Source organism: Somniosus microcephalus, chromosome 17 (genome assembly GCF_052327205.1).
Source record: "Somniosus microcephalus isolate GS21.2 chromosome 17, FLI_Smic_1.0, whole genome shotgun sequence".
Classification (NCBI taxonomy): Eukaryota; Metazoa; Chordata; class Chondrichthyes; order Squaliformes; family Somniosidae; genus Somniosus; species Somniosus microcephalus.
This window is the reverse complement of record NC_141003.1, coordinates 26,175,464-26,202,355: the sequence shown is the minus strand read 5'-3', so window position 1 is coordinate 26,202,355 and position 26,892 is coordinate 26,175,464. Positions and strand designations below refer to the sequence as shown.

General features: G+C 42.0%; 1 protein-coding gene across 14 annotated transcripts in view; it reads right to left on the bottom strand.

The window, feature by feature from the left end:
* Positions 1-26,515, bottom strand: part of eps8a (EGFR pathway substrate 8a, signaling adaptor) — a 202,934-nt gene extending 176,419 nt beyond the window's left edge. For 2 of the 14 annotated variants that reach the window (XM_086010088.1, XM_086010092.1), the window contains exon 1: positions 26,295-26,510. The gene's annotated coding sequence lies outside the window, so the exon portion shown is untranslated. Of the gene's footprint in view, positions 1-26,294 lie in introns of all 14 variants that reach the window. The other 12 variants (XM_086010099.1, XM_086010096.1, XM_086010097.1 and 9 more) reach the window with 9 other exon arrangements.
* Between the last annotated feature and the right edge of the window lie 377 nt (positions 26,516-26,892).

The window sequence follows — 26,892 nt, the reverse complement described above, 5'->3', positions numbered from 1 at the left end:
AAAATTGCGTCTGTCTGTCATACACTCAAAAGTTATAGAGCGTACCTACACATGTTATATCAAAAGAAAGCTGATGATCAGGGGAGTGTCATAGGCATATTTACTTTTTGGTCAGACAAAAATTGTTCGGACAGTATACAAAAAACGTTCAAAAATCCGCTCATTAGCGGTTGACCAATCCTACCGCTCATTAGCGTTGAGTGACGTGATGGTTGACCAATCCTACAGTCCAATGACCTGATGGTTGACCAATCGGTGCGTCACGGGCGGGACCTAATCCTGCAGCCTCCCGAAACCTCGCGGCAATTTTTCCCCTGCTTTTCCTCAACAGCGAGCGGGGCAGCTGTGTCGGCCCGCCGGAGCGGGAGGTGAGTTGGGGTCACTCGGGCCGGGCCTCACAACCGCTCGGCCCGAGACACAGAGCGGGGGAGCGGCAGTGGCCGGCCGTCAACCGCGCGGCCCTCTAAACTGCCCTGGCAACGCCGGGCCCCCCCAGCTTTTTCTTATAAGCGGATTATGATTACATTAACACTTTTGGGTAGAGGCAAGCTTTTCGACTAGTCTACTCTTAACTCAAATCATCTATCAATTTGAATTCAAATTGTGCAAAAAAAGGTCTCCAGTGCAGTTTTATTCATTTGTACTAAGGGGTAACTTGCATATTTCACCTTGGAATCAAGAGGAATTATCTAAAATGTTTCTTTCAAAAAGAATACTTGGCCAGGTCCAGTTACATTTCCTGTCAAATTCTAGACACTGCTTCCTTACTATTATAACTGTAGTACAAACTTACTGAAATAAACTCGAGACAACAGAAAAATATTACATCAAGCCTGAAGAGGAATAAAATCTATTAGCTGCTCAAATAATGTGCAGTAATACTGTTAAAACAGTCTAATAGCATCACCAAAATTGGAGAACATAGTTAATAATTGGCTCCCTGTATCCTATCCCGCAGTGCCAGTAGTCAACTAGCCTAGCAACATTTACTATGTCGAGTTTCACACAAAAGAACATCCACTTGGGCGAGATGCAGATAGCAGCCAACACCAGTGGAACAGCACGAGTTCACATCATTCAAAAGCATGGAACTTTGCAGTCCATTTATAAAAGTTTATAAATGGATGCTGATGGTAACACGCATGCAACCACTTGCATTTATATAGTGCTTTTTATGTAGAAAAAATGTCCCAAGGCAATTCACAGAAGTGAAATCAGACATAAGTCAACATAAGGGATGACTAAAAGCTTGGTCAGAGGTTTTTATGGGGATGCTGAAAGGAGGAGGGAGGGAGGCGGACTTCCAGAGCTTAGGACCTAGAAGACTGAAAGCATGGCCACCAATGGTGGTGCAAAGGGATTTTGGGGTGTACAAGAGGCAACAGCTGAAGGGTTGCAAAGTTCTCAAAGTTATAGGGCTGCCGAAGGTTAGAGAGGTAGGGAGGGGTGAGACAATGAACACGAGGATGAGAAGTTTACAACTGAGGTGTTGGAGGAGCAAGAGCCAATGTACATCAGCAAGGGTGAGGTGATGGGTGGGTGGGGCTTGGTGCAGGATAAGGGAGCAGAGCTTTGGACAAGCTGAAGTTTATGGAGGGTGAAGAATGGCACACCGACCACGAGAGCATTGGAATAGAAACATAGAAATAGGAGCAGGAGTAGGCCATTCGGCCCCTCGAGCCTGTTCCACCATTTAATGAGATCATGGCTGATCATCCAAATTCAGTACCCTGTCCCTGCTTTCTCCCCATATCCCTTTAGCCTTAAGAAATATATCTAATTCCTTCTTGAATATATTTCATGAATTGGCCTCAACTGCCTTCTGTGGTAGAGAATTCCACAGGTTCACCACTCTCGGTGAAGAAATTCCTCCTCATCTCAGTCCTAAATGGCTTACCCCTTATCCTTAGACTGTGACTTAGAATAGGTCAAGTTTGCAGGTGACAAAGGCGATGAAGGTTTTGGCAGCAGAAGGACTGAGGCAGGGGTGGCAACGAGCAATACAAGAGGTGGAAGTAGGCAGTATTTGTGATGGAGAAGACTGGAGGGCGGAAACTCAGTTTGGGGTCAAATAAGATGCCGAGGTTGTGATTAGTCTGGTGAGACAGTGGCTGGGGTAAAGCGGGGGAAATGCAAAAAGGCTATTGTGCACTCTTCAGTCTGCCAAGGTGAGATGCAAGGCTGGAGAAAGTTGCAGAAATAGGGTACTGCAAAGCCATGGAGTGATTTGAACATGGGGGATGTTAAACTGAGTGCACTAGGGGAATGGAATCCAACATAAGCCAGTAAGGATGGTGAGACTTAAATGCGGGAAAGGATACAGGTAGCCAATTTTGAACAAGTGGGAATTTATGGAGGATGGATAGCCAACAAGGAGGAGTGGATAAGGAGTCTCGAAGTGGCAAACGGCAGCAGTGGAGTGAGGTAGGGGCGATGACAGGAGAGATTGCAAAGCTGGAAGCAAACGGATATGATTGTGATGTTTAAGTTCATCTCTGGGTTGAACAGGACGCCATGTTCTGATTCTACCTGAGCTGGTGCACAGGCTGGAGTCAATGGCAAAGAAAAAGGGGTGATAACAGAAGGCCAGAAATGATGGCTTTGGCCTTCCCCATGTTCAGTGGAGGACATTTGACTGATCACTTGATGTGAGACAGACAGTCTGACAGCACAGAGGTGGTCCTTGTGCCAAGGGAAGTGTGAGGAGACAGAGCTGGAAGTCATCAGCATAAATATGGAAGCTGATCCCGTGCTTGCTGATGATGTTACTGCGCAGCAGCATGTAAAAAGGAGGGAGCGGGGCAAGAATATATCGGTGCAAACGAAGAGCCAACAATGCAAGGGTAGGAGGAGAAGCCATTTACAGGGTCAGCAAGCACGGGCGCCAGGAGGGATAGTGGAGTCAGGAGGAGATCAAGAAAGCACGAGCTGGGTCTCATGAAAGCAATAGGCTTGCCAAGACAGGAAGGAATCAGTCAATAAGGTCACATGACGTATAGAGCTTCTGTATGCTGCCAAACTCCAACTGGGGCAGTGTGATCCCACATTTATTTTTGCAGGAAAGGAAAAACAACTATCTATCTTTGTAAAAATCTATATTACAAATTTGCTGCTTAACTTTAAGGAAACATTGAGATCACTGTTTATAATGCTTGCCTAGGGAAACATGAATAACCAGACAAAAATAACTTGTGTCAACCCAAGACATCTGCTAACATTCCTACAGAGAGGTTTTCAAGTGTTAGCTGAAACTCACAAGGATTAGATGGAACTTACCACTTGCTTGAGCAGGGCTTTACAAGGAAGATATTGCCAAGAGCAAGTAGCTAGTTCAGGATTCAGTGACTCACTGTTCCAGAAATAACAGCAGAACTGAAGGCCACGTGCTATGATGCCAACTCGTAAAGGTTCCAAAGCCAATCATTTGACATTATTGCAAATATTCCTACATTACAACCGTAACTACACTTCAGAAAGTATTTCATTGGCTTTAAAGCACTTTGGGACGTGAAAGGCACTATAGAACTAGAAGTCTTTCTTTTTTAATTAAAAAAGAGGCTTGTGGAATAACTGCTTCGACCTCAAAGTTTTATGATACCAACTTAACTTTTTTTTTTAAAAATACACCATTGTATGGAACCAAATTAGGCAGCCATATAAACACAAGGTTGGAAAACGCATAAACCAAAATACACTCAGGTTCAGCAAGCACGGGGCCAGGAGATCAAGAAAGCACGAGATGGGACAACGTATCTCTACCTGAACCAGGACAACATATCTCTACCAACAAAAGTGACCAATTATTTTATTTATTAGCTACTCAACTTCATGTGTGGGAGTATCTGGTGATATTCCTCGGCTGCCATTAGTCATTAGAGGAAACTCTCGATTTACCGGCACCTAAATAACTGGAAATCTGTTAACCGGCAAAATTCAGGAGTAGGTTCAGGTAAGTTTTACTTCATATTCATGGCTGTTCCTGGATCTGTGGCTGTGTAACTGGGGTTCCTGCACCTGTTGCCGTGCAACAGTGACGCTTGGTCTGTGGCCGGGGTTCCTGCACCTGTTGCCGTGCAACAGTGACGCTTGGTCTGTGGCCGGGGTTCCTGCACCTGTTGCCGTGCAACAGTGACGCTTGGTCTGTGGCCGGGGTTCCTGCACCTGTTGCCATGCAACAGGGACGCCTGGATCTGTGGCCGTGTACGGGGCTCTCGTACCTTTTACTATACCTCTCTGCAATCCGCACTTTTTGATAAACCGGCACCACGCCGGTGGCGGATAAAAGAGAGTTTCCTGTATATTACTGATCTGAAAACTATGGAAGCTCAGTTGTTCTTGGCAGTGTGTAATGTTCTGGAACGCTTTCCCAAATACAGTATATAATGCACACACGCACAAATAAGTCAGCTGTGGCTCAGTGGGGAGCACCCTCGCCTCTGAGTCAGAAGGTTGTGGGTTGAGCCAGGGACTGGAGTACATAAATCTAGGCTGACACTCCAGTGCAGTACTGAGGGAGTGCTGCACTGTCGGAGGTGCCGTCTTTCGGATGAGACATTAAACCGAGGCATCAAATGCTCTCTCAGGTGGACGTAAAAGAGCCCATGGCACTATTTCAAACGGGAGCAGGGGAGTTACCCCCCGGTGTCCTGGCCACTATATATCCCTCAATCAACTTAACAAAAAAACAGATAATCTGGTCATTATCACGTTGCTGTTTGTGGGAGCTTGCTGTGCGTAAATTGGCTGCTGCGTTTCCCACACTACAACAGTGACTACACTCCAAAAGTACCTCATTGGCTGTAAAGTGCTTTGGGACATCCCGAGGTTGGGAAAGGCGCTATATAAATGCAAGTCTTTCTTTTCCATTAAGTGTATCTGCAGTTTCTAGAAGCCTTTGAACGTTCAGTTGTAGTCTATTTTCAAAAACCATACAAAGCCTGTCTAATTTTATCTTGTGTACAAGCAAAAAAAAAAAGGCTTGCATCCATACTGTTTCAGTAAATAGATTACCTCAAAAGATTCAATGTTTCACTTGGGAGGACAATATTTCCAATCATTAGTGCTTAGGAGGATGATGCCACAGGCTTCTACTTAATATAATTTTTCCAAAACAGCACTTGTGCCTTTGGACATGAAATACAATGCCTCCTCTTTGGTGCAACACTTTAGGCACCAAAACAATTCGCTGGGCCTCCAAATGCATTAAACCTGTCACTTTAATGCTATTTACAATGGTGCTGCATCAGCTGTAGTAGGACGAATAGGTTTTAGAAATTGCAATTTGGTGAAACTCCATAAAACTTGTGTTCTGCACCGAGAACCTATGCATATGGTGAGAGTGCAAAGACACAAATGTGAGGAACACAACAGTTGTGGTTCAATGCTCCATGCTGAAAATGTAGAAATATGGAATTAGGAATATCCTGTAAACATTAAAAACACTCAAATACAAGCATTCACTATGCAGAGTTTCTATTCACTTAAAAATAAGAGCTATTAACTTGTAATTAATGGTTGATTAAACATGCATACTTCATTAATATCTGCATTTTCCAATCGGGATGTGAATCAAACAAGAGTTACATCACAACTACAATCAAGTGAATCATACGGCTTCAAGCATAGCAGTTCAATTTCTACAAACATACGAAAACGATGGACAGGAAAAGACCTCCTGGTCCATCCAGCCTGTTCTTGATTAGGTTCTCAATTACTCTGCATTAAGCCAATATTCACACAAGCACCAGAAACATTCACACTCAAGCATCAATTGTTTCTGCATCTTTCACTCACATCATGTACGTACAACTCCCTGAACAGTATTTAATTGCATACTACAGTTACTGTGCTATACCCCACCACTCTGCTGCCTCGAGTAATACACAAAATGATACTGCTCATTACATAGTGATCTTGCATCAATTAATCATGGCAAGCTATCAAACTGAATTTGATTATTTGTAAGGTAGCACCAGAAAAAAAATTCAGGAACAATGCTGAATTGTGTAAAAGAAATGCCAACTGGTTCACTATGATCAGTTGGGGAATGGAATCTGCCACCCCTATCCAATGGCTGACCTACAGGTGACTAGTGTACACAAAATGGTGGACTCGTCATGCCCTTTCAAGTGGGCGAGCAAGTTCTTCAGTTGCAAAAACAAAGCACTCCACTCCCGACTTTTCAGGGTAATTAAGGATGGGCAGTAAATGCGCTGTTGCCAGTGTCACTCTCATCAAGAATTTGAAACAAAACACTCAATTTTAAATCCAGAAAATACTCGCGTGAAAATTAATGCCTAAATGCAAATTCTACAGACTAGAAAGCATCAACATAAATTATGGCTTTCACAATTCAAGATTTAGATGTACAAATTTTTGCTATTGTTCCTGTAAACTCTACTTGTACAACATTGCACAATTATTTAGCTGAGAGTATAAACATAAAATCGGTAAAATTTTATTTTTGGTATCTATATAAAATTTGTTGGGAAAAAATTTCTAGTCTAGACTTCAGGACAGGTCACATAATTCAAGTGATCTAAGAGATACCTCATCATATTATACAAGCAATGAAAAATATAACCAATTAGTGACTTAGGAAATCACAATTTGCATATATGCAACACAGCACCAAGTCTTGCGCTGACATCACCAAAAGTCAGGGCTTACAAATTAACTACTTTAAACAAGGTTTTCCATCACTTCCCCTTAACCCAAAATGTTGTAACATTTCTGTTAATTCATAGCCATCCCCTAGAAAGTGAAATGAAAATTAAATGATATTGCACTTATGCAACCAATAAACAATGGTAATGCCAGTGTGCAGCACAGATATTAATTCAGTGGTACACAAACCAAGTGCAATGTTGTGATCGTCCTTCCCTGGCCCAGCTACTTTTCAGTGATGATAGACATTTTTACACCATACTGCTATGGAAGGAGATGGGGCAATCATTCAAGATGTCTCTCTCCAAATTACCCATGCATATAACATGTTCTAAATGTTTCAAATAATGCTCAAGCTTCTTTTATATTGATATATACTGACTTTTTGCGGCTTCAGCCATGTCAAATCCCAGATTTTATATGTACAAATTTTTGCTATTGTTCCTGTAAACTCTACTCGTACAATATTACACAGTGCCCAAGTCAGTCAAGAAGTGCTGTTTGACCCTTTCTCCACATGATATAAAAAGAGAAAAAAAAACTAATCTCTCTGCATCACATGAAGTCATAGGCAACCAAGTTCAATGGCAGGAATTACACCAGAAGTGAATTTAAATGACTGCCTAAATATTCAGGTTAAAACTTACGGAAGTGCTCGTAACATTCAGACTGATTCAAATGCAGTAGCGTGAATCAACTGCCTCTCAGTTCCCACTGCTTAATGTTAAAATATTCCAAAAGTTGAGGCATTCCCTCTGCCCTCTTCCCTCCCATCCTAAAGGCAAAGGCTTCATGCTGGGGTCAAGTTCCATAGTGCTGTCCAGTATATTTCCCAAGTGGCCATCAAATCATGCGAGAGTGTCACCAGGCTATTTGATTGCAAGGCCCATCACAGTTAAGTATGATCCTTCCCTCACCTGCTATATCCACACAAAAATGTTCAGCAGGCATCGCAGGATATTAATCAAAGAACTCGGACTGATTTTCCCATTTTGTAACCCAAGGATGTTTTTGCCAATTACATCATCCCAACTGTCATCTCCCTCCCATCATTAGCTAACTCATTACACACCAGGTATTGAACTTGGAACCTTCTTGAAGTATGTTTGCTCAGCAACTCACTATGAAAAGTGAGCCGACAGTTCAGCAAATTAAACTGTTGTCGCCCATCTTCCATATAAGCTGCTTTTAAACAGCACTTATCGGTGACTCACTCCTTCTGCTTTAGTTCAAAAGCTGCTTTTATATTAAATGCCATGACAATGCCACCAACTCAAAATACAGGGGTCCATGGCAGCCAGTGGCAACCCCAAATTAAACTTCTGGGATTTGTCATGGCTGAAGCCTCAAAATGTCAGTATATATCAACATAAAAGAAGCTTAAGCATTATTTAAAACATGTTATATACATGTGTGTTGAATTGGTGCTCCAGGAAAGAGTAAATTTTAAAGCAGCAAGAGAAATGTCATGGCTCTAGAGCAGAGTACGGTTTGGGGTAAAAATATAAGCAGAGTGGGTCAGGAAGGGACAGAGGGAGTAACAAAGGTAATAGGGCATCAGTGACTGAGAGGGCATCAGTGACTGAGGGGACATCAGCTTTAACTTTTTCTATTTTTCCCTGAAGGCACTATATCTGAAAGCGCAAAGCATTCGCAACAAAATAGAAGAATTAATAGCTCAAATAGAAATTAATAGGTTTGATCTAATAGCCATTACGGAGACGTGGTTGCAAAGTGGCCAAGGTTGGGAACTAAATATTCCAGGATACTTAACTTTTAGAAGAGATAGGCAAACTGGAAAAGGAGGGATAAGCCCTGATAATAAAGGATGGGTTAAAGACAGTGGAGAGAAAGGATCTCAGCTCTGAAAATCAAGAAGTAGAATCAGTTTGGGTGGAGCCAAGAAACAGCAAGGGGCAGAAAACATTGTGGGAGTTGTTTATAAGCCTCCAAACAGCAGTTGTAATGTAGGGCAGAGTATAAATCAGGAACTTAGAGGCGGATGTAACAAGGATAACAGTAATCATGGGGGACTTTAATCTACATATAGACTGGGCAATGCAAATTTGCAGTAATATTGTAGAGGACGAATTCATGGAATGTATACAAGATACTTCTCTCGATCAGTACGTTGAAGAACCAACTTGGGAACAGGCTATTTTAGATCTAGTATTGTACAATGAGAAAGGGTTAATTAATAACCTTGTAGTAAAGGGGCCCTTAGGGAAGAGTGACCATAATATGATAGAAATTTATCTTGAGCTTGAAAGTGATTTAGTTACATCTGAAACTAGGGTCTTAAATCTAAACAAAGCAAACTACGTAGGTATAAAGGGGCGAGTTGGTCAAGGTAGATTGGGAAACTACATTAAAAAGGTATGACGGTAGACAAACAATGGCTAGCATTTAAAGAATACATAATTTACAACAAATATACATTCCCTGAAGGCACAAAAACCCCACAGGGAAAGTGGTCCAACCATGGCTAACAACAGAAGTTAAAGATAGTATTAGATCAAAGGAAGAGGCTTATAATGTTGCCAAAAAGAGTTGCAAGCCTGAGGATTGGGAGGATTTTAGAATTCAGCAAAGGAGGACCAAGAAATTGATAAAGAAAGGGAAAATAGAATGTGTAAACTAGCGAGAGACATAAAAACAGACTGTAAAAGTTTCTATTGGTATGCGAAAAGGAAAAGATTAGCAAAAGTAAACATGGGTCCCTTACAGGCTGAGACAGGAGAAATTATAATGGAGAATAAGGAAATGGCAGAAAAATTAAACAAATACTTTGTGTCTGTCTTCACAGAAGATGCAGCAAAAAAGCTTCCGGAAATAGTTGAGAACCAAGGGAGTAGCGAGAATGAAGAACTGAAAGAAATTAGTATTAGTAAAAAGAATACTGGAGAAATTAATGGGAAATGAAAGCCGATAAATTCCCTGGACCTGATAGCCTACATCCTAGGGTTTTAAAAGAGGTGGCGTCAGAGACAGTGGATGCATTGGTTGCCATCTTTCAAAATTCCATAGATTCTGGAACGGTTCCCGTGGATTGGAAGGTAGCAAATTTAACCCCACTATTTAAGAAAGGAGGGAGAGAAAACAGGGAACTACAGACCAGTTAGCCGGACATCAGTAATAGGGAAAATGTTAGAATCTATTATTAAGGACGTGGTAACAGGGCACTTCGAAAATAATAACAGGATTGGGCAGAGTCAACACGGATTTATGAAAGGGAAATCGTGTTTGACAAATCTGTTAAGAGTTTTTTGAGGTTGTAACGAGCAGAATAGATATGGGGGAGCCAGTGGATGTGGTGCCTTTGGATTTTCAGAAGGTATTCGATAAGGTGGGAATGCAAGTTGTGAGGGGGATGCAAAGAGGCTTCATGGGGATATAGACAGAGATCGCTAAGATTTTTGGATATTAAAGGGAATCAAGGGATATGGGGATTGTGCAGGAAAGTGGAGTTGAGGTCGAAGGCCAGCCATGATCTTACTGAATGGCCGAGCAGGCTCGAGGGGCAAAATGGCCTACTCCTGCTCCTATTTCTTACGTTATGTTCTTTTTTTTTTTTTAAAAAAGAGGCAAGGGAGAACAAGCCAAGCCAAGAGGTCGGTCCAGGAAAATTGCTTGAACACCAGAATATCGTCCAAATGTCTTTCTCTACAAAAATCATGACATTATGTACCTTATAAAGAATGTTGTGTCAAAGATTTTTGGCTTGACCCAAGTGGAATTTGTGGAAATTTAAGACATTGCTATTAAGTTACACAGAGCTCAAAGATGAAATCCACAATGTGAATTATCTCCAATTAAAGTTTCTGCTCAGGGTGGTGAATGTGGCGTACTACCCAAATTTGTTAACACATTCTCAAAGATAGAAGAAATGCAGCCAGAGTATTACTATATCCAGTGTGCACGAGGTTTTGTTATAACTCCTTGGTCACACCATCATATTACATTGGACAGTCAAGGTAAACTCTTGATCATAGGGGGCTCGGGGTGGCGGGGGGGGAGGGGGGAAGGTTTGTTGACAGAAGAAACCAGTGACACTGAACCCAGGAGAATAGTGCAGATGCAGAATTTTTAACAAGGCATGCATATATTTTATATCAGTCTCAACATTCAGGTAATGTTAATAAACTGGTAGGCTGGATTGTCCTTCAAGGCTCTCAATGAGACATTATTTTACAACATTCCTAGGTATCTATTACTTTTAGATAACAATAATCAAAATGTAGTCATTCCACATAACTTCCGCAAGCACAAAAAAGTCAAAAAAGTTCTGCTTGATCTAAAAAGATTGTGAACTGCATAGTTTATCCTCAAGACTAAATCAAAGCACCAGGACACCTCTCGGGGAAAATGAATCAGCAGCAGAATCTCTACCCTGAATGCTGACAGCACAATAAAGTGCCATCTTAATACAGCATATATTTTTAGAATTTATGATTTCCACATTGGATCATTTCTCAAACTACACTGTTGAACATTCTGCTCATTTGCTCAGTACAATTTAAGTTTTGTATAAAATAGCAAGTTTTGCAAAAACAATTATAATCAGTTCAAGTCTACACAGCAAATTCCAATACATCACCAAGTCAGTACCGACCTTAGGCAATGATTGTCAGCATACTGGGCCGTTTCAGTAAACAAAAAAATGTTGATTTCAACTGCTGCTGGAACAAGGTACAGGGGTAGATTGAGTCAGTTGTAATTATGGTCGATGATGGGAAACCATGCCCTTAGCATAAGCTGCAGTCTCAATGTAGAAGTACTTATATTTGTGTTTATTACAGAGCTCTTCCTATTAAAAGCAATTGAGTGAAATTGAGTCAAGCCACAGAGAGAAGTGATAGAACTTGCAAGAGCTGCTTCGGAGTTCCGGTGATAGCAATAGACTCTTACTCACTTTGTACATTTCCTTCCACCCCATCTCCCCACCGTCCCCCCCGGAAAAAAAATAACCTCAGCCTCGACTCCTATTCAAATTAATCCACCATTTGTCAGACCAGCAAAATGAACACACGTTGAACACCGATTCATTTTCACTGCCCAAGCCTACTAAGAAAAAAAACAAAACAGCAATTTTTCTTCTCTCCTCTCCTGGAAGCCCTAATCGCACTGGATTATGGATCCACAGGCACTCACAGCTTTCTTCATGTCTGTGCCTGGACTGTGAACATCAACAGCCTATTCAATCAGAGAATAACTAGAGCAGAACACAAACCTGCCCTCCTCCAACCTCCACACTTGTACTTTCCAAATAGGATCACAGAACAGCAGCAGAAATTCTGGCTGATTTAATCTCCCAACCCTAGCTAAGGGACACGATGGCCAACTGTAGACACTCAGAGTTCAGCAAAATCAACACAGACCTGAAATTGATCCAGAGACCTTTCCAGATGAATAGGCTGTAGTGAAAGACTGGAGCTGTTTTTTAAGGGTTACAAAAAATACTGGATTCCTTTCAATTTGTTTGATATAATGAAAAGAAAGGCAAACTGCTGAAAGCTGTTGCTGAATAGTTTAATCTTAATCCAATATTTTCTTGCTATAATTTTGTCCACTTGGAATGAGAAACAAGTCAATTATTAATGTAATTTTTTTTCCCCCACTCAAAAAAAAAAATGGCACTGCACTATTCTTAAGGTGGCCATTTCACATCTCGAAAGAAAATTGTATAATATAAATTTCACATTTTTTTTGAAAATTCCGTTGTCAACAGAACCTGCAAAATTTCAAACACACTCGATTCCACATATTATACACCTGTGTATTTCACCTGACACTAATGGTTTTAATGTGGTATCCATTTGCTTAGCAAGATAAAGGATTGTGACAAGCTTTATTTGGAAGCGTTTGCTCTCTACAGGCACATATATTTATGAATATGATGCATAAACAGTAGAGAAAGGAGTTCATTCAAAATTGACACTGGGTGAACAAACTTACTACAATTAACTAAAGAATGCAAACAGCCCGTAAATATTTTCTCAACTAGTAACCAAGTGATAAGGTTGTCCAGTATTTGTCTTCCGTGTGAAACAAGAGCTTCTTAATGTGCATTTATACTGCACAAGCAAACAAAACAAATCGCTCCCAAGTTTTCTTCAGGTTTGGAGCGCCAATTTACAGGAAACTTTTTTAATCCGGCACTGACGGGGTGCCGGTTCATCAACAATTCCGGATAACCGAAAGCTATAGTAAAAGATACGGAGCCGAGAGCTCCGTATAAAGCAACAAACCCTGTTGCTTAGCAACAGGTTCAGAACAATGGCCACAAGTTCCAAGCATCTCTGTAGCTTAGCAACAGCTGCAGCCACACCCTTGCATAGCAACAGATGGAGGAAGGCAAGTAATAAAAGTTACCTGAACCTACTCCTGAATTTTGCCGGTTAACCGAGACTTCCGGTTATTTAGGTGCCGGTAAATCGAAAGTTTCCTGTAACTGCCTCCTTCAAAATCCAATTTCAACTCCAGTTTCAAATTTGTGTGAAACCTTCAGACGTTGCAACATCATGACAAGCAGAGTACATGTGTTCAAGAAAAGAAAATCTGAATTTTAAAGCTTTTCTGTCAGTCATATAAAGGAAGCTATCTGCAAATTGCAAGGTCAAAAAGGGACAAGGAATATCCCACCTGATGGGAATGTGCAGAGCTCTGAACAAAAAGTCAGTTTATAGCATTAGGTAGGTGAAGTTTAACAGGATGATGATGTCATTACACTACAACTTATCAAGCATGGCCTCAACTGAGCACTTTGAACCATAGTTTATAATCTGTAGTTCATGTGCAAGACCACCAGCCTCTGGAGGTTTCACTTTGGATTCTACAATGTGGTCACTCTCCGGTTACCTAAAGATGCATTGACACTGGAACTACTGGTCCAAGACCAGTAACTGCAGTTTGATTTCCAGCCAGTGAGAATCACTTTTCTTGGTCTGGTTCCAGCCTGGCTGTACATCTTGCCTAGGAGAGAGATGCGTGCATGCCTGAATACAGGTGTGAACAATGCACTCCCTCCCCAAACATTAAAAATGTTAAATAGTTAGAAAGCAGAGAGAGGAGAATCCTTGCTCTCTAAACACTAAGCAGGTTTACAAAGTGTCCAGAGGGTCCAGTGAACCCGAGCACTTGGCAGCCCACTGGAAACACACGTGGGGCAGGAGTTTCTGCTTGGTTGTGCTGGTTTTTTCAAATGCAATTCGCCCAAAAATCGGCCAAACCAGTGCAAAAGATTGCAGAATTTTAAGTGCAATTTACGTTCAGTGCAAATCGAGTTTCTGTGATCTTTTGCGATAGCTTTTTGCTCAAAAAACAATCGCACTAGAAGCTGGCCCCGCCCACCAAACTGGCCATGCCCTCAATCAAAACCTGCACAGCGAGTTTCTGCTAATTGCTGTTTGCAGGCCTTCAAGGAGGCTCTTAAAATTAAACTTTTTTGGCGCAAGGACACTAATCGGCACGTTTTAAAAGCTTTTGAATATAATTTTTTAATTTACTAAGAAACTGACTACTGTACACCAATGTAACTAAAAAAAATGATAAAGAACCATTTGCTAAAGTCATTTTCAGTTATTTAAAATCAGGTTACACACGGGTGGTGGACTGGACATGGATTAAAACCCATTTTCAGCGGCATTAATCAAACTGCATCAAGTTACCATTCTTAAATATATCAAGGAATATTTTTAGAGCATTTTTTTTAAATTACATTCTAAAACTCTGCCCGATTGCGCTGGTTCATGACAGATTTTACGTTCGGCGATATGCAAATGAGTTTAAGTGGAAACAAGAAAAAAAAACACACTTCTCAGAACTAGTGCCATTTTGGGTGCAATTTGCACCTGGATCGCTGATTGACACCTTGGTCTGGAGTTTCTGCTTTGGGTGCAAAGAGAAGAGACTCCCTCCACTTCAAACAGAAGCCAGGTCCTGAATCTGGATTTACACACCCAATTTATCGTTTGTGCAAAGCCCAAGAATCGCTTCACATTGATGCTAAACTAGATAGCACTCAAGAGTGCTGAAACTTCCAATGTCACTTTTTATATTTCAGTTAATTGAGCCTTCAAGTTCAGTGTTAACCTTGACAACTGTCTTTACAACTACACTGCAACCTCAATAATCCACTATTAACCAACCTAGTGTTCCTTTGATTTATTTTGTACATTGACCGCAAAAACCATTAGTTTCAGAAAAACCTTTAGATTTGTAGATACATGAAAAACAGGTCAGCTTTCCCCATTATGATAATGTGCATATATTTTACTGAAATTAATGTTTTCAATATAATATAGTACAGTACAAAGGTTGTGCATGTCAAATAACTGTCAAATGGTCTCATCACACAGAGCACACATTTCCCAGAGTCTGGCCACATCAGTACTTTTGCTTGAATAAAAACCATCACTGACAAGTTTTTCTTAAACACGAGATGCAAGCGCAATTCCAGTTTTAACAGACGGTAGCACAAACTAAACAGGACCAGTTGGTCCAAAAGCACAGAAGTAAAACAGAATTTGAAAATTACTCATCTCCCCAGCAACAAGAACCTTTGGTGCTCTAACAAATCATTAATTGGAGCTCTCTGCCCTATTACTCTTCTTGTTAAAACAAACTCTACAAGTTCCAAGTCCATATTTGTTTCTTTAGGAAGCAGATTAAAAAGGTTAGCTGCATGATTTACACATTTTCAGAAAACTGGCAAAGAAACCGATTATCCTTTTAAAAATGTCCAAATCAAGCTGCTGAGAAATCCACACCTACATGTATGGTTTCTATTTGCCCAATAATGGAGTCCACATTCGCCCTGCAGGCACACATCCCAATTACTCAGAGCACTTAGCACAGACTGGCACACCCCCAAGAATCTGTAGGGGTACTGCTGAAGTTAATACTGCACAGCTGCTTGTCCAGTTAGAACCATTCTACCTGTTGGGGCATTGGTTTACAGGACTATCTGGGGTAGAGTGCAGAGTGTCCTGGTTCCCACCAAGAAGTTTCTTTAATGGGCCAGGCTGGCTGGTCGAATATCAACAGTGCCCTGGAGTACTGCAGACCTGGCTGCTTCAGCTATCAGATGACTGAGTCCACCACATGGGGTTGATTTGGGTTCAAACTTTCAAGTGTGTCATCTTGGAGCCACCTTGACCCCAAAGAGACTCTGCTTACCTCCCACCACTCCCCACCCACAAACAGCAGCATTTATATAGTGCATTTAACGTAGCAAAACATCCCAAGGTGCTTCACAAGAGCATTATCAATCAAAATTTGACACCGAGCCACAGGAGATATCAGGACAGATTGCCAAAAGCTTGGTCAAAGAGGTAGGTTTTAAGGAGCATCTTGAAGGAGGAGAGAGGTGTCGAGGGGCAGAGGGGTTTACGGAAGGAATTCCAGAGCTTCGGGTTAAGGCAACTGAAGGCCAATGGTAGAGCGAGTAAAATCAGGGATGCTCAAGATGCCAGAATTGAAGGAGCACAGAGATCTCAAAGGCTTGTTGGGCTAGAGGAGGTTATAGAGATAGGGAGGGGCGAGGCCATGCAGGGATTTGAAAAAAAAAGAATGAGAATTTTTAAATTGAGGTGTTGCCAGACCGGTAGCTACTGTAGGTCAGCAAGCACAGGGGTGATGGGTGAACGGGACTTGGTGCGAGTTAGGATATGCGCAGAGTTTTGGATGAGCACATGTTTATGTATGGTAGAAGATGGGTGGTCAGCCAGGAGAGCTTTGGAATAGTCAAGTCTAGAGGCAACAAAGGCATGGATGTGGTGAGGCAGGGTCAGAGCCGGGCGATGTTGCGGTGGTGGAAGTAGGCAGTCTTCGTGAAGGAGCGAATATTTGATTGATAGCTCATCTCAGGGTCAATCCCTAGGTGACTTGCATTTATTTACTATTTACAATTTTAGAAAAATATTCAAATGCTGTTCTGAATTCCATTTCAATGAGCAGCATGAAAAGCTCCATATTAGCAACTAATTTAAGTACATCACACTGTCTAGAACTAATCTAGCGTGGCAAAGACGATTACAGAATCACAGAAACCCCACAGTGCAGATAGAGGCCATTTCGGCCCACCCGATCCCCGTAACCCCTACACCAACACATATCCCACCCTATCCCCGTAACCCCACGTATTTAATCCCCCTAACACTAAGGGTCAATTTATCATAGCCAATCAACCTAACCCACACATCTTTGGACTGTGGGAGGAAACCGGAGCACCCGGAGTAAACCCACGCAAACACGGGGAGAATGTGCAAACTCCACACAGACAGTCGCCCGAGGCCGGATTCGAACCCGGGTCCCTGGCGCTGTGAGGCAACAGTGCTAACCACTATGCCACCGTGATTAGCAGTAGCTCGCAAGACAGTAAATAAACAACATGAGGGATAAACATTGCTCTTGCTTACAAGTTGGTAAATTAGTTTGGTTCCAGTCCAGCAATATTTTCAATAAAGCAGCAAAGAACCATTTGGCAAAAATTAAGTTGTGTCCCTTTTTCTTTGGCTCCTAAATTCTTCACTGACAGTATATTTGGCATTCATATGACATTTATTATTGAAGCATAAGAAAGCATCAAGAATTAATTTCACTTAACCTTCCTACACATTTGATATGGTGCTTTTAAAAAAAAAAGTTGTGGAACAATAAATAGAACTAGAAATTCTTCCAACTTCTCTACACTTACATCAGAAAGTTCCTCACAGCAACTAATGCACGTCCTTGGGTAGCAATATCAGTTTGCATATGGAGCTGGATAACAAAAGCAATCAAATAGCAGATAGGAAATCAAATACACACCAATAACAGTTTTCATGTATTAAGACAACAGTCCCATTGTGACTGGTCCACAGAGAACATTGTACAATCAGGAATTTTCTAATTAAAGGCACCAAGACATGACCAACTGGGCTTGCCCATGAAGCTCGTAGGTTAAACCAAGCCTGTAAATTGCTTTTATATTAATAATAACAAAGGTGGCAAGATCAAGATTCATCTTGTCCCCTTTCCAAAAATTCAAGACTCATTCAATTGTTTCACATTGTTCCCTTTATTCTATTTGTTTTATATTATAGCTCACAATTCTATTTTATTGTCATACCACTAGAATCATCTTCTCACAAAGGGATCACCACAACAGGGAGATACAACCTGTATAAAAGAGGGAATAAAATCTGGACACAAGGTGAAAAAAAAGTGCCTATTACCACTGTAGCATGTTTGCCTCCAGATTAAAATACATGACAAAAACCCTGGAGGAGACTGGGAGCAAAACCTCAGCTTCCACATAACAGAAGGAATGGAGAGAAGTACAGAAACAGACCTTCACAACTACCACCTGTAGCACAAAGATCAGCTGAATTAAAATACATCAAGCATACAGTTAGACCAACCCTGTGACCCAACCAGTGGGTCAGCAGTCAATATCCCACTCCATAGTGCCCTCCAGAATGGCTGTGCCCTCTCAAACAAGTCCCTGGTTATCCACAACCTGATCATGAATGAATCCATCGATATCCTGGCTCAGACTGAAACGTGGTTCATGGGCAGCAATTCCTTCCTTCAGCCTCCCTTCTGTATATATTACCCCAACGATGTTACAGCCCTGAATGGCCAAATCACACATTGGTTTCTTCCCATATTCCTCCACCATCTTCTTTTGAGCTCCACACCCTCTTCTAGCCCTTCTGCCTTTCACTCAAAATTCTTGCTGCTTGAAAGACTTGCATTTATATAGCACCTTTCACAACCATCAGATGTCCCAAAGCGCTTTACAGCCAATGAAGCACTTCTTGAATTGTAGCCACTGTTGTAATGTAGGAAACATTACCGCCTTTCAAAGTCCTACACTGCTCTTTTCACTGAGATATCCTCCTTTAGATTCTGCACTAAGCACGTGCTCATCCACACGCATTATTTCAAATTAGCGATTAAGTTATACAGCGTTAAAATAACCTGTCTTAACTCAGGCACCCACTAGAGACATCCCATTAACCGATTATCCTGGCTATATATACACACCTTATTATGAAAGTGTTAATAATCACACCCAAACCATCTGTCCACAGCCAGCCATTTCCTTTGTATGTGTTTCACATTTTCTCTCTCAATCTGCTTCATTATATATTTATCCATGACTAGCAAAACAGGCTTCCGTGTCTCTAAAATGTTGGAAGTACTGTTTTTACTCCTAATGTCGGTCGGTCTGTGCAATATCTTCAAATGCAAGAATTCATGCACCAGAGATAGCTTCTTCCATCCACCAAATTTGGTATAAAAGACCGGTCCTGTCATATTAGGTACAGCTTCCCCACAATTCAACAGGGACAGAATTACAACATTTTATGTTAGTGCAGAAAACTCCAACATGAATAAACTATAGTTACAGTCTGGAATTTCACCCTACAGATACAAATACTGTGCCATTTCTAAACCTACAATATGTCTCTTGCTGCATTCACGGACTCAATATGCCAATTGTCACCGAGCAATCTATTACAATGGTACGGTTCAAATGCAATAAGATTTAATCACTCATGGCTTGAAAAATACACAAATCTCAGATTTCATTTTGCAGAATACTAAGAGGCCCAAGGGATTGTGAGCTCAGAAATAACTCAAGATGACTAAATAGCCAAAAAAAATTATATTCTTATGCCTAATATGGTGAACATACTGCTAAAAAAGGCAAACATGAAAAAAATGTGATCTTACAAAACTATGCAGCAATGCTACACAAACAAGATTAAATTACTGCCTACCTACAAAAAACACATGGCACAGTACATCACAAGATGCTTGAAATACATTTAACATTAAAAATTGAATTTAAAGGCAGTTTATAACATTTTTTTCATAATGTGCCCTACAGGTTATTTCAACCCTGCTGAGCACATAAACAAGGTGGATGACAAAGCCTGGTAAGTCTTCAACAGCTTACTATGGGTTTATCTGTAATGGTACAGCCCAAGTCACATTCACTTCATTGCAAATGAAACAGGCTGCACTAGACATTGGAGGGTGATCCCACACAACAAAAGTTGCTTTTCCATCGTTTTTCAGCCACCGGTCTCCCAGCATCAGTCCTTTGATCTGCAAAAGATGGATCTGAATCCAGCTCAAACTGATGAGATTCAAATCTCCTGTCTCTGTGCTGGCTATAATAGTGCGCTCTGGAGGTTTGGCTCACGGTGCATTGTTGGAGCACAGTCCAGACAGCAAGTTTTGCTCTGCATCTGGCTCATGCTATCCTGACCCGAGAGTGATTGATGCAGACGCTAGCTGATAACTGGGGGGAAAAAATGTTCCATTCATCATCACCGACATCCCGAGTTCTGTTCAAACACATATTTACCCAAAATGTGATGTTGAAGAAACGCTTCAGCAAAAATTGCACAAAGCACTTTGGTACATTTTTTTCCCCTCATTTTCAGCGACAGCATTGTGTGTTTCTAAATAGTAAACAATCAATAAAGCTACCAATTCCAACAAGTACCTAATCAGGGATAGCATGAGCGAATACAGAATGCTAAAGATCAGACAAGTCATTAAAATAGGGGAATCCAAACTGCAGCCCCAATAATCCAGTCCTCGAAGCCCAAGCAACTCGGTCCTATTTGCTTGTTGAATTTGTGTAGGTTGGCAAAGGGCCAATTTTATCATGGTTGGTGAATAAATTGTAAATCAGAACATCAAGCTCAGTTACTGCCAGCAACTTGAAATATATGCATATATATTACACTTTCCAGATGCTTCTGAGGCTTCATGGTACACATACCTCTGTGGTCCACAGAAACAAAGGCTTGGACACATTGGCACAGATTTTGCTGTCAAACTAACAGCATGGTTAACGGCGCTCACCGTTATTTATGCACAAATGGGACAACAACTTCAGGCAAGGGGCATATGCGCAGCTAAACGCGGATATCTAAAAGTTGCATTCCGAATTGCGAAGTTAGCTTCACGGAAAATGACATCTCACCATTGAAAGGCGTGAAGTTGTTGTATTTGCGCAGTAGATACAAACTAAACTCGCCAGAAGTTAAGTCAAGTCATTTGAAGTCTAAGTACCCTTTTAACAATGTGATAAGTGTTAATTATTGCCAAACTGCTTACAAGTGGAAGCCTAAATAATGGCAGATGGCATTAGATACCCTGCTACAGATAATTATGGCCCACGGTTTTTAAGAGATAGCCCAGTAGCAATGTAACAGGGAAGGTAAGAAATAGCAGAGCTAGTTACATCAGTCGAATGAAGCATGGACAAATTCTAGCAGGAATCAAAGACACATAGGGGGTCAGGAAGGCACGTATTATGATGAAAGTCAAAACATTAAATGCCAGAAAGCATCTGAACCAGACGAGATGAATCATTAACAGTGGTGGAGCCAGTGGGAGGTCGTTTGGGGAAAGGTTACCCAACCCCGCCATCATTTTGAGATTGACCAACATGGCTTTGAAGGACTGCCCCCATTTTGCTCCCAGGAACCACGGTCACCCGTTTACAACCTCCAGATTTGGGTGTGTTCAGTTCCTGGCTCGGCCTTGGGGCTAGCTAAGTCAGCATTCTCCAGCTCCTTTCCCACCAAATCAATATCCCCCCACTCCCTCACATCAAGTCAGCCAAACCGTACTCCACCACTGATTCAGAAGTGAGGAATGTGTACGGCTCTGTCACATAAACAGAGTCAGTATCCAGTAACTAGAAAACAAATAATGCAACATGAAGCAATAGATCAACTACTGTATACATTACTAACAATTGTTAACTAACCCTGGAAAGGAGGAAAAAACAATCATTTACAAGACACCACATTAAAAAACATCACAAGGGCTAGTCAGCATAGATTTGGTGTGGAGATGCCGGTGTTGGACTGGGGTGGACAAATGTAAGAAGTCACACAACACCAGGTTATAGTCCAACAGTTTTATTTGAAATCACAAGCTTTCGGAGCACTGCTCCTTCATCAGGTGAAGTGGAGAGATGCATAAAAACAGATTATATAGTCAGAGAATAATGCCAGATGATTACAGGTAACCTTTCTAACTGCCATTTATCACACCTCGGCAGAGAGATAATCACAGCAATCAAAGGTGTGAATGGTGTCCAAACAGGTCAGTCAGGAAAACATTACATCAAAGAACAATGAGGTGGGGTCACAAGGGGTCAAATATTGCAGATGCTGGGGTCTGTATGAAAAACAAAAAGCAGACAAAAAAACATTTTTTTTTTGCTGGAAATCACAGCAGGTCCGGCCGCATCTGTGTAGAGAGAACAAGCCAACGACGACTCGAGTCTGGATGACCCTACGTCAGGTGGGGTTACATGTAGCGTGACATGAACCCAAGATCCCGGTTGAGGCCGTCCTCATGAGTGCGGAACTTGGCTCTCAGTTTTGGATCAATGGATCACCATACCACACAAATCTACCAGAATTCTTATGTGGTAACTAAATTGTTGGCTGACGGTTATCCATCCAGTAAATATAAATTGCATTTTCACAAGATATTTGATGAAGTTCCACTTGTTATGCAAGGCTCTCAAAAGTTAAAAGTGTATGGAAATTAACAGCAAATTAGCTAGCTAGATTGGAAAACCAGTTATACAGCATATAAAGTATGTAATAGTAAAAAAATGAAAAAGACTGTCTTAGACTGACCATACTCCCATAAAGCTGGGCTTTTCTGAGTCCTCTACTATTTACACTCAAGAGCAATTAAATGGGTACTATAGCAACATTGCAAAAAAGTGACAAATGGTATGTTGGCCTTTATTACAAGAGGATTTGAGTATAAGAGTACAGATGTCTTACTGCAATTATATAGGGCCCTGGTAAGGACCATACCTGGAGTATTGTGTACAGTTTTGGTCTCTTTACCTAAGGAAGGATATACTTGCAATAGAGGGAGTGCAACAGAGGTTCACCAGACTGGTTCCTGGGATAGGGGGATTGTCCTATGAGGAGAGATTGAGTAGACTAGGCCTATATTCTCTGGAGTTTAGAAGAATGAGAGGTGATCGCATTGAAAAATTCTTACAGGGCTTGACAGGGTAGATGCAGGGAAGATGGTTCCCCTGGCTGGGGAGTCTAGAACCAGGGGTCACAGTCTCAGAATAAGGGTCGGCCATTAAGGACTGAGATGAGGAGAAATGTCTTCACTCAGAAGGTGGTGAATCTTTGGAATTCTCTACCCCAGAGGGCTGTGGAGGCTCAGTCATTTGAGTATATTCAAGACAGAGATCGATAAGATTTTTGGATATTAAGGGAATCAAGGGATATGGGGATCGTGCAGGAAAGTGGAGATGAGGTAGAAGATCAGCCATGACCTTATTGAATGGCAGAGCAGGCTCGAGGGGCCGAATGGCCTGCTCCTGCTCCTATTTCTTATGTTCTTATATCAAGCGAAGTGCAGTAGACAACAATGTTCCCTGTAATCAGGTAGATCTATTTTCACAGATAAGCATAAAGCAATACACACTGATGCAGGAAACATGAAAAATGCATATACAGTAATAGGTGAATGTAAATTGGCAAAGGTGAAAGAATAAAAAATGTGGATACAATTTATAATAAATGAGTTATGATGATCTGGAATGCATTGCCTGAAAGGGTATTGGAAGTAGGTCAATCGTAACTTTCACAAGGGAATTAGATAAATGAAGGGGAGAAAATTGCAGGGCTATGGGGAAAGAACAGGGGAATATGACTAATTGGATAGCTCTTTCGAAGAGCTGGCACAGGCACGATGGGCCGAATGGTCTCTTTCTGTGATGTACGATTCTATGATTCACAGGTCGTATCCAGGCAAAGTACTGAAATGTCTCTCAAGGGCATTTAAGAAACCACAATAGCTTATTTAAACACTGCATCTCTCATTGGCATGGTCACAACTAGGATTGCATGCAACCCTGAGCACCACACCTTCAAAAGGACACACTCTATTGGATTTTTCAATAAATTTAACAAGAATAATTCTTGGAGTCTAACAAAGATACTCAGAGAAGTGAACATAATTAAATAAAAGACCCAGCATAGATACAATCCAAGTTGCTAAAAATTGACAACAGGAGTACAGGACACAAGTACAAACTTAATTATCCTCAAGTGAGACTGGAAATAAGGATTCTGTCACCATCAGCAAGAAAAGTATCTAATTTGTTCTCAATTAATCCCTTCAGAAGCCAGTGCAAAAATATATGAATAATGGGTTTAAAAGTTACAAAGATGTCAGATACTTTTACTGGATGTCATCATCGCTGTCTTGTTGGGACTATGAAAACTTACATCTGTGGAGTTCAACCCAAGGTGCACGTAAGCTGACACCCTTAGGTTTTTACTTGACGACATTCAGTGAAATCTCATCGTCACCTCCGTGGCCGTTATCCACCTCCCTCAAGAAATTAACTAAACTTGGACTAAACCCAAGAAGTACAAACTGTCAGAAAGGAGGATATGGAGGAGTCAAATGGACGTGTCTTTTTGGTGGCAGATACATGCAGAATCACATCATTCCAACAATAAAAACCAATGAAGTATCTGATGTTCTCCTTCATTATCTTCCACTTACCAAAGCTTTATACCCAGTAGTTAAGAAATGTAATGGGAGTTTCCAAATTTGTATTAAAGACTGACCTCCCAAAAGGCAGATCATAACCAAGTGGGCAAAGACTACAAAAGGATAACCTTTATGAAGCAGACCAACTGTTAAAGTAGATCTCTCAACCTTTTACAGAGGCTGTTGTTTTTTTAAACTATCACCCACCAAAACACACAATTCCTGCTTAGTCTTAACTTAAATCCCACATTACCAATCTGGATAGCGCTTATTCCAAACAATTAACAGCTTCCAACCCAACAGTCCAATTCAGGATAGCTGTAGATATCACTTTAGCATGTCCTTTAAGTGCAGTAAAATACTCCTGAACAAAAACATTTTGAAATATTACTCACTTCTCTGCCAGATCATGGGTACAAATGCTGAATGGACATGACCTATTGTGACAAGAATCAACAAAAAAATCCCACCCGTAACATTGTGATGTCAGTCAGAGAGGTGCTTTTAATGATGTCCAACATAAAACCAACCTTGAGCACAAGAAGGGAAATACAAGTATCAAAAAGGACGACACCACAGTTAAGATTCCTAACGTAGTTCACCCCCTCCAAAATAATAGTTTTGTTATGAGGCACTGTTTCTCCAAGTACACCTTCACATCCAATTCCACTCTCACACTGAGAGCTAGTTCTGTCAGAAAAGTCGTCAGGTATCAGGAAACTTCAGATTTCACAAGTTCTCCATTAAATTTACCAAAATACAATTATTCCCACTTACCAGCTATGTTTTTCCAGAATAACAATTTTTTTCAATTTCAAGTGCTTTCTTACAAAGATGATATAAAAGGTGTCCTCCCTTTTTGTCAAGTGTTCATATAAAGAAAATAACAGCCATACCAAGACCTACATTAGGTCTTGGAGCTGAAAAGGACCTCGCTGGATAGCGTCTACCTCCAGCCAGCTGCAATTAAGTTGAGCAAATCCAGCCAACGCTGAGGTTTAATTTGAGATTACTCTGAAAACACTGCAAACGTTTAAACAAAAAATATTGCCATTAGACCTCTAAGAGTTTTCAATTATTAACTTTCTGAATGTCAGCCAAGTATTTTGTATCAGCTGCTTACAATACCACATTGAAATCTCTCCTGCAACTCCATACCAATTTAACAAAAGTCAAAACAAGTGTAAAACCAATGACTCTATTCCTGCTCAGTTTATATACTTTGTAAATACGGTCTAGTAACGGAAACATCGCACACCTATTTTGCAAAACTATATTTCAATAAACCAGGAGTTGCAAACTATTTTGAACACCTCGTTGAATTATAGCTGTTTGCTTCAGTTATTCCTGTTTAAGGCGTGTCATTGGCAGCTTGTAAATGTACTCTTCCATGCTTGGTAGGCAGCAACAGTGGCAGAATATTACCAACAACCAGGCTTGTAGAGTGCCATCACCCAACGACAAGAACAAAATGTGCTACAAAATCCCTTCGTTAAAGAAATGCCATTCGCATAAAAAGTTAATCAAGCTAATCCGACCCGACTCAGTGCAAACGCAAGCTCCGGAGAGGCGCACCGCCAGTTGACTGGCCGGAGTCCAGGGGGGCCCTGGTAACCGCAGCAACCCCCGGCCAGGTGCCTGCTGTCGCCACGGGCACCTCCCTCTCCTCTCCTCGCCCAAAGGGCAACACGCACCGCAAAAACACGGCGCCAGCTCCACCTTCACTCCCGAGAGTCCGAGGCGAAGTGGGTTCAAGTTTTACCCGGAGCCTGATCCCCGCCTGGTCTTAAATGCCCCAATTTTTCCCCCGGGACATTGGGGGGGGTGGGGTGTCCCAATCCTCCTCACTCCGCCGCCGCCGCCACCACCGGCACGGCGAGAGGAGCGGGCTCCCCTTCCCCCGGGGTCCCGGCCGGGGAATCCCGCAGCGAGCGGGCGGCGCCCCCAACTTCAACACACCCACCATCCCCCCTCTTTCCTCTTCCTCATTCACGGCTCGGAATCGGAGCAGGATGTGGAGCCGGTTCCCAGTCCGTCCCGCTCTCGCTCTCTCTCTCTCTCACCTCAGCAATCGGTTCGTGTCTGTCGGCTCCCGGTCACTTCCCACCGGCTAGAAGCCGGTTACGAATCCTCACTCACCCACCCCGGGCCGGTTTCTCGCACCTCAACCCTCCCGGTGCGGCCGGCTCGCGGTGCCGGTGCCGCTCTCACCTTCTCGAGCTCAGGGGCTGCACTTTCAGTTACCGCCGCGAGCAGCGCGCGCGCCAGTCAGCGAGCACGCGCCTCCCGCGCACCACCGCCAGTCAGCGAGCACGCGCCTCCCGCGCGCCACCTACCGTCCGCATCCCAGACCCGTCACCGGCTCCTTTTTTTACTCATCAGCATTCCAGGCAACCTTAGCACTTTACTCATCAACATTCCAGGCAACGTTGGTAATTTTATTGTCCATCCCTAGTTGCCCCTGGAGAAGGTGGTGGTGAGCAGCCTTCTTCCTCAACCGCTGCAGTCGGTGTGGTGAAGGTACTCCCAGGGTGGTGCCGTTTTCATCGGAAAACACAGCCTTAGTTTCCACACTTAGGCTGACCACACCCAGCTCTACCTCACCTCTCCACGGTCTCTAAATTGTCAGACTGCTCCTCCGACATACAGTTCTGGATGAGC